The sequence below is a fragment of the Pinus tabuliformis genome, chromosome 6 (assembly GCF_031772625.1).
Source record: "Pinus tabuliformis cultivar Carrire ecotype Pingquan chromosome 6, CPIR1, whole genome shotgun sequence".
Classification (NCBI taxonomy): Eukaryota; Viridiplantae; Streptophyta; class Pinopsida; order Pinales; family Pinaceae; genus Pinus; species Pinus tabuliformis.
In genome coordinates, this window is record NC_142292.1 from 1,495,115,684 (window position 1) to 1,495,128,209 (window position 12,526).

Here is a 12,526-nt window from a genome sequence, read left to right on the forward strand (position 1 = left end):
CTTGTATGATTGGGTATACACAAGGAAGAGGATCTCTCACACGTGGGAAGCAAGAAGACGCACGCTGAAAGAGGACGCATAAATTGTTGACTGCGTTAACCGAGTTTCACTGAGGCAGCTAAAGGCATCTTTGACCTGCGTTCACCAAGCTTTAACTCATCAAGGGTGCAGTTTTGGTGTGGCTGCCTCTCCTAGGCAGGCCGCAGATTTTGGCACAAAAATCAAAGCAATCCGTCCACAGGTTTGACTAGCATTGACTGCCCTAAATTTGGGCAACAAGTTGACTTCAGCCAACAGCAGTTTGACTGTGCTTTTGGGGTTGTTCAAGCGATGTTTCTTCAAGCTGTTTGACAGCTAGTTGACCGGAAATTGACCAAGCATATTGGAGGTCAATTTCAACTCGTTTGACCAAGTTTGACTTTGCTGATCTAGGGTTTGCTGTTGCTAATATAAAATTACAGAATTCTGATTTTGTACTATTTCTCTCTGCTGAACTATTGAAGATAAAAGAAGATTTGATCAAAGGGTTTCCCCGCATTGGGGTTTTTCCCTGGCTAGCCGCCACATCTTGTGTCTCTTGTCTTGGCTTGTTTTCTGTTGATCATTTAATGTTCTATCTACATTTTACTTAATGTATATGTGATTGCTAATATGTGGCTAATAAGAAGAAAAGAAGTAAAGTGCTCTAAGCATAGAACATACCATAATTTAACATGGTATCAGAGCTGAGGTGAAGACAAAGCCCAAGCAAGAGCAATCACCGAAGAGAAGGTTGGCAAGGCTATCCTAAAAACTTCATGGGGTCCTCAACACTCTTCCCCGCCAAAGACAAGCTCTGTGAGAAGTCTGACTATCACGGATGGAAGATGTCTCTCGATCTGACTTTAGAAGATCAGGAAGTGTTGGACCATGTGAGAGGCAATATTGTTGCGCCTCCATCAAATGCATTCGTTGCTACCAAAAGCAAGTGGTCCAAGGGAGAAGTCAAAACAAGAAAGATCATCCGGGACTCTATCGAGAAGCGCTTGGTGGCCTATGTTTCCGAGCTGACAACCTCCAAGGAAATCTACAATAGACTGGTGAGTTTATTTAAAGTTAATGATGCAAATCAAGTTTTGTTCCTTAGAAATACGCTGAAGGAAATTAAGAAGGGCAAAGATGAGAGTATGCAAGCATATTTCTTAAGGATCACCAAAATCAAGAATGATCTCCTATCTATTGGGGAAATAGTTCCTGACAAGGAAATGACTATCACAACTCTTGGAGGACTGCCACTTGAATGGTATATATTGAGGACTACTCTTCTCAACAATAATGTCATCGCAAGATTTGAGGAATTGATGGCTAGATGTATTCAAGAAGAGACAAGGATGGAAGAGCAAGAAATGTCGACACTTAAAGGCCATCCCTCTGCCTTTTCTTCTCATGCTAAAAGAAGAAACAATTCTGGGGCTAAATCCAAAGGAAAGGCTAGACCTAAGGGTGGAAGAAAAGGTCAATGTTACAATTGCAACAAAATGGGCCACTATGCGAGGGAGTGCCCTGATAAAAGGGACTCACACCATGACGATGACCAAAATCACTCTCAAAGCAATCAAAGGAATGACAGGGCCAATGGCAAAGGGAAAAGAAATGCTAGAAATCAAGGAAGAGGACAACCCTTCAAGAAGGCAAGAAACTCCAGGTATGAATCTAACGTTGTTAACAATAAGCAAGATGAATGTTGTCTACCAGCGGCCCTCTCTACTACTACTCCCCCAGACACGCTAGGAAATTGGCTTATTGATAGTGGTGCCTCAAGGCACTTCACTGGTTTTAAAGAAGCTCTCACTAATCTGATAGAGAAGGAGACCAACCTGGAAATTGTTCTTGGGGACAACGCAAAATATCTCGTGAAAGGCATAGGGAATGTCACTCTTCAATTGAATCAGGGTAATACAATTCATTTGCAAGAAGTCATATATGTACCTGGTCTAAAAAAGAACTTGGTGTTCGTTTCAGCAATGGAAGACAAAGGCTACAAGGTAACCTTCATCAATGGCAAGGTACGTGTATAGAAAAAGAATTTTAAAGAAGCTTTCACTCTTGGGTTTGGAGTCGATTCATTATATCGGGTCGAAGGAAGTACGCTGGGTGTCATGTCTTGTGACACATCACTTCAGTCCGAACTATGGCATTGGAGGTTTGCTCACCTTCATTATAAAGCTCTACCCAATGCAAGACAAATGGTGACAGGGATGCCCAAGTTCCGAGTAGAGCAAGAAGGTGTATGTCCGAGATGTGCCGAAGGGAAGCTCAAAAGGGGACCATTCCCCTCAAGCCAAAGCAAGACCTCCGATATATTGCAGTTGGTTCACTCAGACATATCTGGTATGATGCCTGTGAACTCCTTGGGAGGATATTTATATTACCTCACTTTTACAGATGACTATTCTCGCAAGACTTGGATATACTTCTTGAAAAAGAAGGATGAAGTGTTCACTTGGTTTCGTCACTTCAAAGCCTTGATTGAGAATCAAACCGAAAAGAAAATCAAGATCTTAAGGACTGATAATGGGACTGAGTATGAATCCAATGAGTTCCATGACTTTTGCAAAGAAGCTGGCATTAAGAGGGAGACTACAACACCATATACTCCTGAGCAAAATGGTGTGGCGGAAAGGAAGAATCGTACGATTGTAGACGCTGTCCATGCTATGCTTCACGATCAAAGACTTCCGAAGTTTCTGTGGGCCGAAGTTGCGAATACCGCCGTATATGTGCAAAATCGATGTCCTCATCAAGCATTGGGTTCCAAGACTCCTGAAGAGATGCTCACTGGTAAGAAACCTGACGTATCTCATTTTAGAATTTTTCGAAGTCTGGTATATTTTCATGTGCCGAAGGAGAAGAGGAATAAATTGGGTGCATTTGGAAAGAAAGGAATCTTCGTGGGCTATAGCGAAAACACTAAGGGCTATAGAATCTATGTGGCTGGTAACAGGGAAATCGAGATTAGCCATGATGTCACCTTTGACGAAGATATGGCTCTTAGCAAAGTTGACAATCTTCCTACTCAATAGGGATCTAAAGAAGCTGACACCAGGGAACCAAAGGAAAAGGAAGATGAGACGATGCCCAATGTGGAAGAACCTATGGATCCTATTGATCCCCCTCCGCAAGAGCCTTCCTCTTCTAGGAAGAAGCCTTCATGGCTTAGGGGGGCACTCGATGATGCTGAAGGGCACATAGCACCCAGGGGAACCTTCCGGGAAAGTAAGAAGCCGACCAGATATCAGGGATACTTGACCATCATGAGCACAATCATCCAAAATGACCCTTCGTCATTCGCAGAAGTTGTCAAGCATCAAGTATGGAAGGATGCTATGACTGAGGAATATGAGTCCATCATGAAAAACGATGTCTGGGATGTGGTCCCCAGACCCCAAGACAAAGCAATTGTCACTTCAAAATGGCTTTACAAGATAAAGCATGCAGTTGATGGAAGTACGGAAAAGTATAAGGCTCGTTTTGTCGCTTGTGGCTTCTCTCAGAAGGAAGGTATAGACTATGACGAGATATTTGCACCTGTTGCTCGATATACCACCATCCGCTCGATCATAGCCCTTGCTGCTTTGCAAGGATGGAACCTCCATCAGATGGATGTCAAGACCGCATTCTTGCATGGTTCGATCAAAGAAGAGGTCTATGTGGAGCAACCCAAAGGATTTGAGATTCATGATCGAGAATCTCATGTGTGCAGGTTGAAGAAGGCCCTCCATGGGCTGAAGCAAGCACCCCGAGCGTGGTATGAGAGGATCGATAGCTACTTGATGACACTGGGATTCACTGGGAGTGAAGCTGACCCTAACCTTTACTTTAAAGTTGAAGATGACAATCCTCTCATACTGGTGTTGTACGTTTGTTGTCGCACAGATTGTCGCGACAACGCTTAGACCGGGGGCTGTCACCCTGATCCCCGATCTCTCCGTTTACCCTGATCCCCGATCTCTCCGTTTAAGCCTGTCTCCCGCGGCTAAGGGGGGTAGACCCTAAGGGATGATGAAGACCAACTGTGGACCAGTTTGGTTGGGAGACACGAAGAAACAAACACTAGATTGATTTTGCTGAATTAATAGACCAGTGCCTTGTGGGTTTGATGTTTAAACGATTGTTTACTAGATGTTGCAGAGATGTAAACCATGTATAGCAATCATTTATCATCAAATAACTTGAACGATGCAAGATATCCAGTAAAACCACAAAGTTCTTATAATGATTAAAGTTTCAATAACGATATCCAGCGACTAAAAATTTCGAAAGATAAATGCTTTGAACAACCATGCAAATTATGAACATTAACCAGATATCATAGTCATGCAGCTAATCTTCCAAATGATCAAAATGATAAAAATTCCACATCAAAAGAGTTTGAATCTCAGCAAGAAAAAATAAAACGTGATAAGTCTCCGAGCCAAGACTGAATCTGGCAAAAATTTCCCACAATATTTTTTTTTTAATTAATGAAATCTAACTATTTAGCCAAATTAATAAAATCAAACTAAACTAAATCAAAGATTAAATTTCTAAACCTAAACAAAACTTTTTAAAATCCTAATTTAAAGTCTAACCTAATATCAAAACCTAAAACATACATATATACATGAATATATAACCTAGATAAATGAAAATTTAATATGAATCAAAAAATCTAAAGCACATCAGATTTCCTTTTTTTTTTTTTTTTTATAAAGAGAAAATAAATCAAAAATCCTAACAAAAACTAATGCATATCGAAATTTTTTATTTTGAATAAAGATAAAACAAAAAAAAAGGGACTTACACTTTTTAAAAAAAAGAAACTAAAACTACACTCACGTTGAAAACAGAACGATGCTACAGCATAGAGAAAACGACGCCTTTCGTATGAATCGGATTTTACCTGGCATTCGATGGAGAAAAATGGTTCACGTGAAAGGGTTTCAGTCGATGCTTCTCTTACCTAATGCCCACACGCAGCATATCCAACGCACATATTAGAACAAAAGAAATGAAAATCAAAGCCTGGGATTACCGCACGTCAACTGCGTGAAACACCGTCTGCATGATGGAACGAGCTCGTGTTTGTCTGCGGAAGACCTCGACGGCAGACAGGGAAAGATCCTGAGCGTTTGCAGGCCCATGAAATTTTCCCCAGCAGCAGCCACAAGCAGTTTTACAGGTGAGAAGGGCAGGACGTAGCTGCTGTCTGGAGGTGCGATAAGGCCACGGAAGTTGTGACCAGAAAAGGTGTACGCTGAAGGATATACGCCAGAATGCGCCCACGAAACGGCCAGCTATCAAAACGATTCAACACAAATTTTATTTGCTTGCTGCGCAGGTAATCAGAGGAAGCTGCGGGTCAATTTTCTTAAACGCAAGTTGGATACCGAGAAGGCTGGGGAAATATGTGCAGTTTCAGAGGTCCTGCGCAGGAGAAAGCTGCATATAAGGGTAGCAGGAATGAGATCTTTGAAACTTAGCAATAAATGTATGGCAGGCCTGCGTGGAAATGGAAGAATGGCTGTGTATTTTGCAGATGGAGAGGAATAGCAGCAGTATGAATAAGCAGCTGATTTAATTTTGAACAGTGCGGAGCTAATACGCAGAGAAGATAACCCAGAAAACGATGAAACCTCTCCAATTATATCTAGATTTTGTCTAATCTGTAGCACCTGTGACCTGCAGAAGAGCATAAAACCCTAATATAATATATGTATAAAACAAAATTTGAAACCCTAGATGAACCAAGCAATTTACAGCTTTTGACCCGTGAACGGCCAGATTTAGCAATAATAGCAGTAATATTATCAGAATTTAATTTAAATGTAAAATGCTTCAGAAAACCCTGCATGCATTCATAAAAAATATTTCGAATGATAAGCCCGGGATCAAGAACTGGCTGGGCTCTTTCAGAAAAACACAACCCGGGAGTTGGCTAGTTCAGCCGAGAACTTCCCCTAACGCCCGGTAATCTGAAAAAAGGATTTCCTGCACAGCTTAAAATCAACCATCAACATAGAAGGAGAAAACAATAGTGAAACCCCGATCAAATGGAGATACCTGCCAATATATTTCAGAATCTAAACTATCATTCAAACCTCAAAGATCAGACAAGATACCTGTGCCTAGATCAATCTTCATTAAGCTATCATTAATGGCTGAAAATAAAATTATGCAGAACAAATAAAACAATCTTACAGCATTTTCAAAAGAGTAACACCAGCAAGATTTTTAACCCCAAAGTCTTCTTTATTGCACAAAAAAATGAACTACAAGAGAGCTTCTTCAGCACAAGACTCACAGATCCTATGATCTCAAATGACCCCTAGCACCCTATTTAAAGGAAAAGATCCCAACAGCTAGTTCAAGTGATCCATGGCAAAATGATCTCAACCGTCGATGAGGATCAAAATATCTCTTGATCTCATCCGTCGAATTTTTAATGTATTAAAAATTTGAAATTCTGCATTTATTTACTCAAAATATTATTATTTTATTATTTTTAGGTTTTTTTTACTTTATTATATATATTTTTTATTTTTTATTTTTATTTATTTATTATTTTTTAATTTATTTTTAAATGGATCCTTGAACTTAGCTTTTGGGAAAATTACCTAGGACCTAGGACTTATGAGGGGATTAAAACATTTCTTATCCCTCAAGACACTTTACATCATGACTTTTACAACTTTACATCCCAAGGGGGGAAAACCCATTTGACATAGACCCTCATAAATCACCCAGTTCTGCGAAATAACTATAATCTAGCAGATTAACACACTAGGATTCTCCTAAGATTCTAGTGACAAAATCCATCCCGGCTTTGGGGTTAGACTGAAGGAAAACTCTGCCGATCATGGATCGGTGAGACGAAAAACCTTCCGGGACGTAGATTATCACTTAGAAAATTAGGTCCACCTAGGCAATTTACAGACATGACTCATATCTGCTAAAATTATTTACAATTTATACATGCAGACTGGGTTTACAACATAAATTGATCAAGCTGTCGATGACTGCAGAATGGCACGGACATGTCGATCAAGCGCTACCCCTTTTTGCAAAGAAAAAGGGGGGGGGTACTGCTATGGGCAGTTGACCAATAGCGGTCAACATCTGGCTCTACTTGGGGACACGTTGCTGCACTGTAGGAATGTGAGAATCCAAAATCTGCATCCACGCAACACACAGATAAAAATAAGTAGCGTCCATCCAAAAATCATCATATGCATTAAGCACAGGAAAGATAAAAGCTCTTCATTTATTAACTATCTGGAAAAGCAAATCTAATCCTAAAACATAAATGAAATGTTGAAATGACAAGGAGTAGGGTTAGAAATACAATACAAAGGATGCCCCATGGCATCAGATGTGTTCAATATAGTGCATACTGAGCATTTGCCTGCTTTCAGGCAAATCTGTCGGCTGCTTGTCAGATGTGCCATATCGAATTTTGCGTATGGTAGGACTTTTCCCTATCCGAAAATCAAGCTACTCGCAACCGTCTGATGCATCAAACCTTCTTCTTGTTCTCTTTCTCCTGCGCTTTTTCTTTGTGGCAGGCTGTATTACTGATGACGTGGAACTTTCTATTTCAAAGCTCTTAGATGAAGTATGTAAGATATGCGTGACATGTCTTTCTTTATCCTGCATCTGATCTTTATCATTTTTAATTCTATCTGGATCACCTTCAATTAACCACCTTTCAATCAAACCAATGACCTCCTCATAGTAAGATGGAGCTTGTTGCAGCGGATGAGAAAGCTCTTGATCTATTGATTCTTCCTGGTTTCCTTCATCTTCCGACTGCTGTTGAAATTTCTGAAACTGTATTTTAATGGCGTCTATCTGACTAGAGTGTTCAACCCTTATAGCATTGATTTCCTTGGCATGATCTTCTTCCATGGTCATCAAGCAATGCTGCATAGAGTTTATCTCTTTCTTATGATTTGCTTGCATGGTCGTCATATTTTCCTCTAAGCCTGACATCTTGCTTTGCATAAAACTAATTTCTGTGTCATGATTAATCTTCATGGCTTCAATTTCCTTACTATGTTGATTTTGCATGATCTCCATCTCCCTATTACGCTTTTCCAGGTGAGTGCATAAAGTTCTCACATAATTGGCGTAATTAGTTTCATTTATCTCCATATTTCTTACCAGTAACAATAGATCTTGTATAATTTGCTTATGATCTTCCTTTTCATTGTCAACACTACTATGATCTGCAATGGTACAAGTGGATGGCACATTCTGATATGAAGAATTGTCTTGGACAGCTGGACCTTTTACAAGATTACTTTCATTTTGTTGCACAATTTTAGGGGCACAAGGCGAGCTATCTGGATCACCATATCTATCTTTAAAAGCATTGACAATGTCTTGCAAAGAAATGAAGGAATCTTCAGGACAACTATTAAACCAGTGCAAAGCATCACCCTTTAAAGAGTGGACAAACAGGCGCATCTTGACATCTTCATGATTATATTGAGGAAGTCTACAATATATGATCATTACACAAGTAAACCTGTTTAAATGCTGTCTAACAGCGACCGAATCACCACCTGAGAACTTAAATAATTTAGAAATGGCCTCTTTTGGAAATTCATGGAGATTATCAGTAAAATGACATGGTTTAAATGAATAATCCATGATAAAGGGATCAAATGGATGATAGAAAGGGATTTCTGCTCAAGAAAATTAAGAGATGAAAGAAGTGGAGTCACCACTTGAACAATGAGTCTAATTCTAAGATCCAAAAAGCAACCAACAAGTAGATATGAGGGAGGCTTCTTGTCTGGGAAAAATAAGAAAATGGAGTCGCCACCCCAACAAGAAACAAATCGAAGAGAAGTTGCTGATATGACGAAAGATAAGGTGATGAAAGAGATCCCAAATGATGCCAAAAAATGTTGAATCTGCCAGCTCAAACGCGAGATGAGAAAGAATGATGAGAATGATGAAAAATGAGAATATGAATGTCGTTGAAACGCCAGGGACAGAAAAACTCTTTCCCCGGCAACGGCGCCAAAAAATGTTGGCGTTGCCGGCTCAAACGAATGATAGAAAGATGAACGATGAATGATGAAAAGTCGTTGAAACACCGATCTCTCTGTTTAAGCCTGTCTCCCGCGGCTAAGGGGGGTAGACCCTGTAGGAAAATGGATGACCAACTGTGAACCAGTTGGGTTGGGAGACACGAAGGGAAACCAGCAATAAATAGATTTTACTGAATTAATAGACCAGTGCCTTGTGGAGTTAATGTTTAAACGATTAATTATCAGATGCTGCAGAAATATGAACTCATTAAGAGCAATCATTTATCATCAAAGCCTGAGCGAAGATTAACTTTTATCAAATGCGAGAAAACGCTTAACGGCTTAATGATACTCCAGCAATTTAAAATTTCGAAAGATAAAGACTCTAAACGACCATGCAAATTATAAACATTAACCAGATATCATAGTCATGCAGTTAATCTTCAAAATGATCACAATGATAAACATTCATTCCACATCAAAAAATTTGAATCACAGCAGGAAAAAATAGAACGTGATAATTTCCCGAGACAAAAAACTGAATCTGGCAAAAATTTTCCACAATACTTTTTCTTTTCTTTTTTTCTTTTTTTTTATGATTTTTTAATTAATGAAATCTAACTATTTAGCCAAATTAATAAAATCAAACTAAACTAAATCAAAGATTAAATTTCTAAACCTAAACAAAACTTTTTAAAATCCTAATTTAAAGTCTATCCTAATATCAAAACCTAAAACATACATATATACATGAATATATAACCTAGACAAATGAAAATTTAATATGAATCAAAAATCTAAAGCGCATCAGATTTCTTTTCTTTTTTTTTAAAAGCGTAAGTCCCCTTCTTTTTTTTGTTTTATCTTTATTCAAAATAATAATAAAAAACTTCGATATGCATTAGTTTTTGTTAGGATTTTTTATTTATTTTCTCTTTATAAAAATTTAAAAAAAAAAAAAAAGAAATCTGATGCGCTTTAGATTTTTGATTCATATTAAATTTTCATTTGTCTAGGTTATATATTCATGTATATATGTATGTTTTAGGTTTTGATATTAGGATAGACTTTAAATTAGGATTTTAAAAAGTTTTGTTTAGGTTTAGAAATTTAATCTTTGATTTAGTTTAGTTTGATTTTATTAATTTGGCTAAATAGTTAGATTTCATTAATTAAAAAATCATAAAAAATAAAATAATAAAAAAATTATTGTGGAAAATTTTTCCCAAATTCAGTTTTTTGTCTCGGGAAATTATCACGTTCTATTTTTTCCTGCTGAGATTCAAATTTTTTGATGTGGAATGAATGTTTATCATTTTGATCATTTTGAAGATTAACTGCATGACTATGATATCTGGTTAATGTTTATAATTTGCATGGTCGTTTAAAGTCTTTATCTTTCAAAATTTTAAATTGCTAGAGTATCATTAAGCTGTTAAGCATTTTCTCGCATTTGATCAAAGTTAATCTTCGCTCAGGCTTTGATGATAAATGATTGCTCTTAATGAGTTCATATTTCTGCAGCATCTGATAATTAATCGTTTAAACATTAACTCCACAAGGCACTGGTCTATTAATTCAGTAAAATCTATTTAGTGCTAGTTTCCCTTCGTGTCTCCCAACCAAACTGGTTCACAGTTGGTCATCCATTTTCCTACAGGGTCTACCCCCCTTAGCCGCGGGAGACAGGCTTAAACGGAGAGATCGGGGATCAGGGTGACAGCCCCCAGTCTGAGCGTTGTCGTGACAATCTGTGCGACAACAACGTTGATGACCTCTTTCTAATAGGTGCAGACCCTCTCATTCACAAATGTAAGAGGGAGTTGGCTTCTGAATTTGAGATGAAGGACCTAGGACTGATGCACTATTTCCTAGGACTAGAAGTCTGGCAGAAGCTAGGGGAGATTTTCCTATCTCAAGGAAAATATGTAGTGAAGATATTGGAGAGATTCGGTATGGTGGACTGCAAGCCCGTGACTACCCCGATGGAGCTTGACTTCAAGAAGTTAAGCGGTAGTGCTGCTGGACCCGTTTTACGAAATGCTACCGAGTATCGTCAACTCATCGGAGCATTGATGTTCTTGGTGAACTCTCGTCCAGATATATGTTTTGCAGTCAACACATGGTTGAGCCTCACCACTCACATTGGATTGGTGCCAAGAATCTGTTGAGATATCTTCGTGGCACAATCACTCATGGGTTGAGATACACTGCCGGAGATGTGAGACTACATGGATATACCGATGCTGATTGGGCAGGCAATGTGGTGGACCAAAAGAGCACTTCCGGGTGTTGTTTCTCTTTGGGATCTGCCTCAATATCTTGGATGAGTAGGAAGCAGAAGTCGGTGGCTTTGAGCACCACCGAGGCAGAGTATATTGCTGCTAGCATGGCCTCTTGTGAGGCGGTCTGGTTGCGAAAGCTCTTCAGTGAGCTGTTTGGATTTACATTGGATACCACCATGATTCTGTGTGACAACCAGAGCGGGATTCGTTTATCAGAGAATCCTGTATTTCATGATCGCTCCAAGCATATCGATATCAGGTACCACCATATTCGGGATATGGTGCAGCGGGGCGTAATAAGGCTCCAACATATCGGTACCATTGTTTTACAACCAGGCCGAGTCAACTCGGAAACGGCCGGGTCATACCGAGCCATTAAAAAAATTTGCGACCAGGGCAGCAAACCGGCTCGGTTGACCGAGTCAACTATGACTCGGCCTAGTCATCCAATGACCAGGCCGAGTCATAGTTGACTTGGTCAACCAGGCCGAGTCCGTATTGACCAGGCCGAGTCAATGAAAGACGGCTGGGCAGCGTAAATCATGAATAATATTATACTTTTGACCATTGAGACAAAACCTTGAAATTCTTTTTACACCAACTTATATAGGAAGTCATGCCCTTTCCAATGAGTATTCATTTACCTCCTAACTGTGTGTCATTGCAGAGATTTTACTTTTTGAAATATGTGTATGTTAAAAATTGAAAAAGGCTGCCAGCCAAGTTGAATAGGCTCACTAAGGCATGTTGGATCCTCCAAATAGACATGTCTCTTCATAGACTCAAACAAGTATATATACCCAACTGAACTTGTCCATTTTAGCTCTGAAATTTTCAGTCAAGAGAGTACAGAAAAAATTGGTTAAGAAGAGGTGAATTGCAGAAAAGAGCAAAGAGTTAAAAAAGGATGAATTTTGGTGAAGATTCTGTGATTGGGATTTGATCGATATACTGTGCAAACCTGAGACTTGTGTCACAAGCATAATTTGGAAACGTAGGACAGAACCTGAGTACTGTTTGGGCCCACAAATCTCACACTTTTTCAGAACTATGGTGTCTTCTGCTTGTAAAACGAATTAGTGGATCTGTGAAAGAATTTAAACCTGTTGTAGCTTGGATTTGTAGTGGGATTTTTTGGACTTGTGGAAGCATTTAAAATCAGATCCGTGGTGACAAAGTTTT

General features: G+C 39.1%; 1 protein-coding gene across 2 annotated transcripts in view; it reads right to left on the bottom strand.

The window, feature by feature from the left end:
- LOC149264328 (uncharacterized) overlaps positions 1-12,526 on the bottom strand; it is a 60,865-nt gene that overhangs the window by 19,168 nt on the left and 29,171 nt on the right. The gene's annotated exons all lie outside the window — the stretch shown is intronic.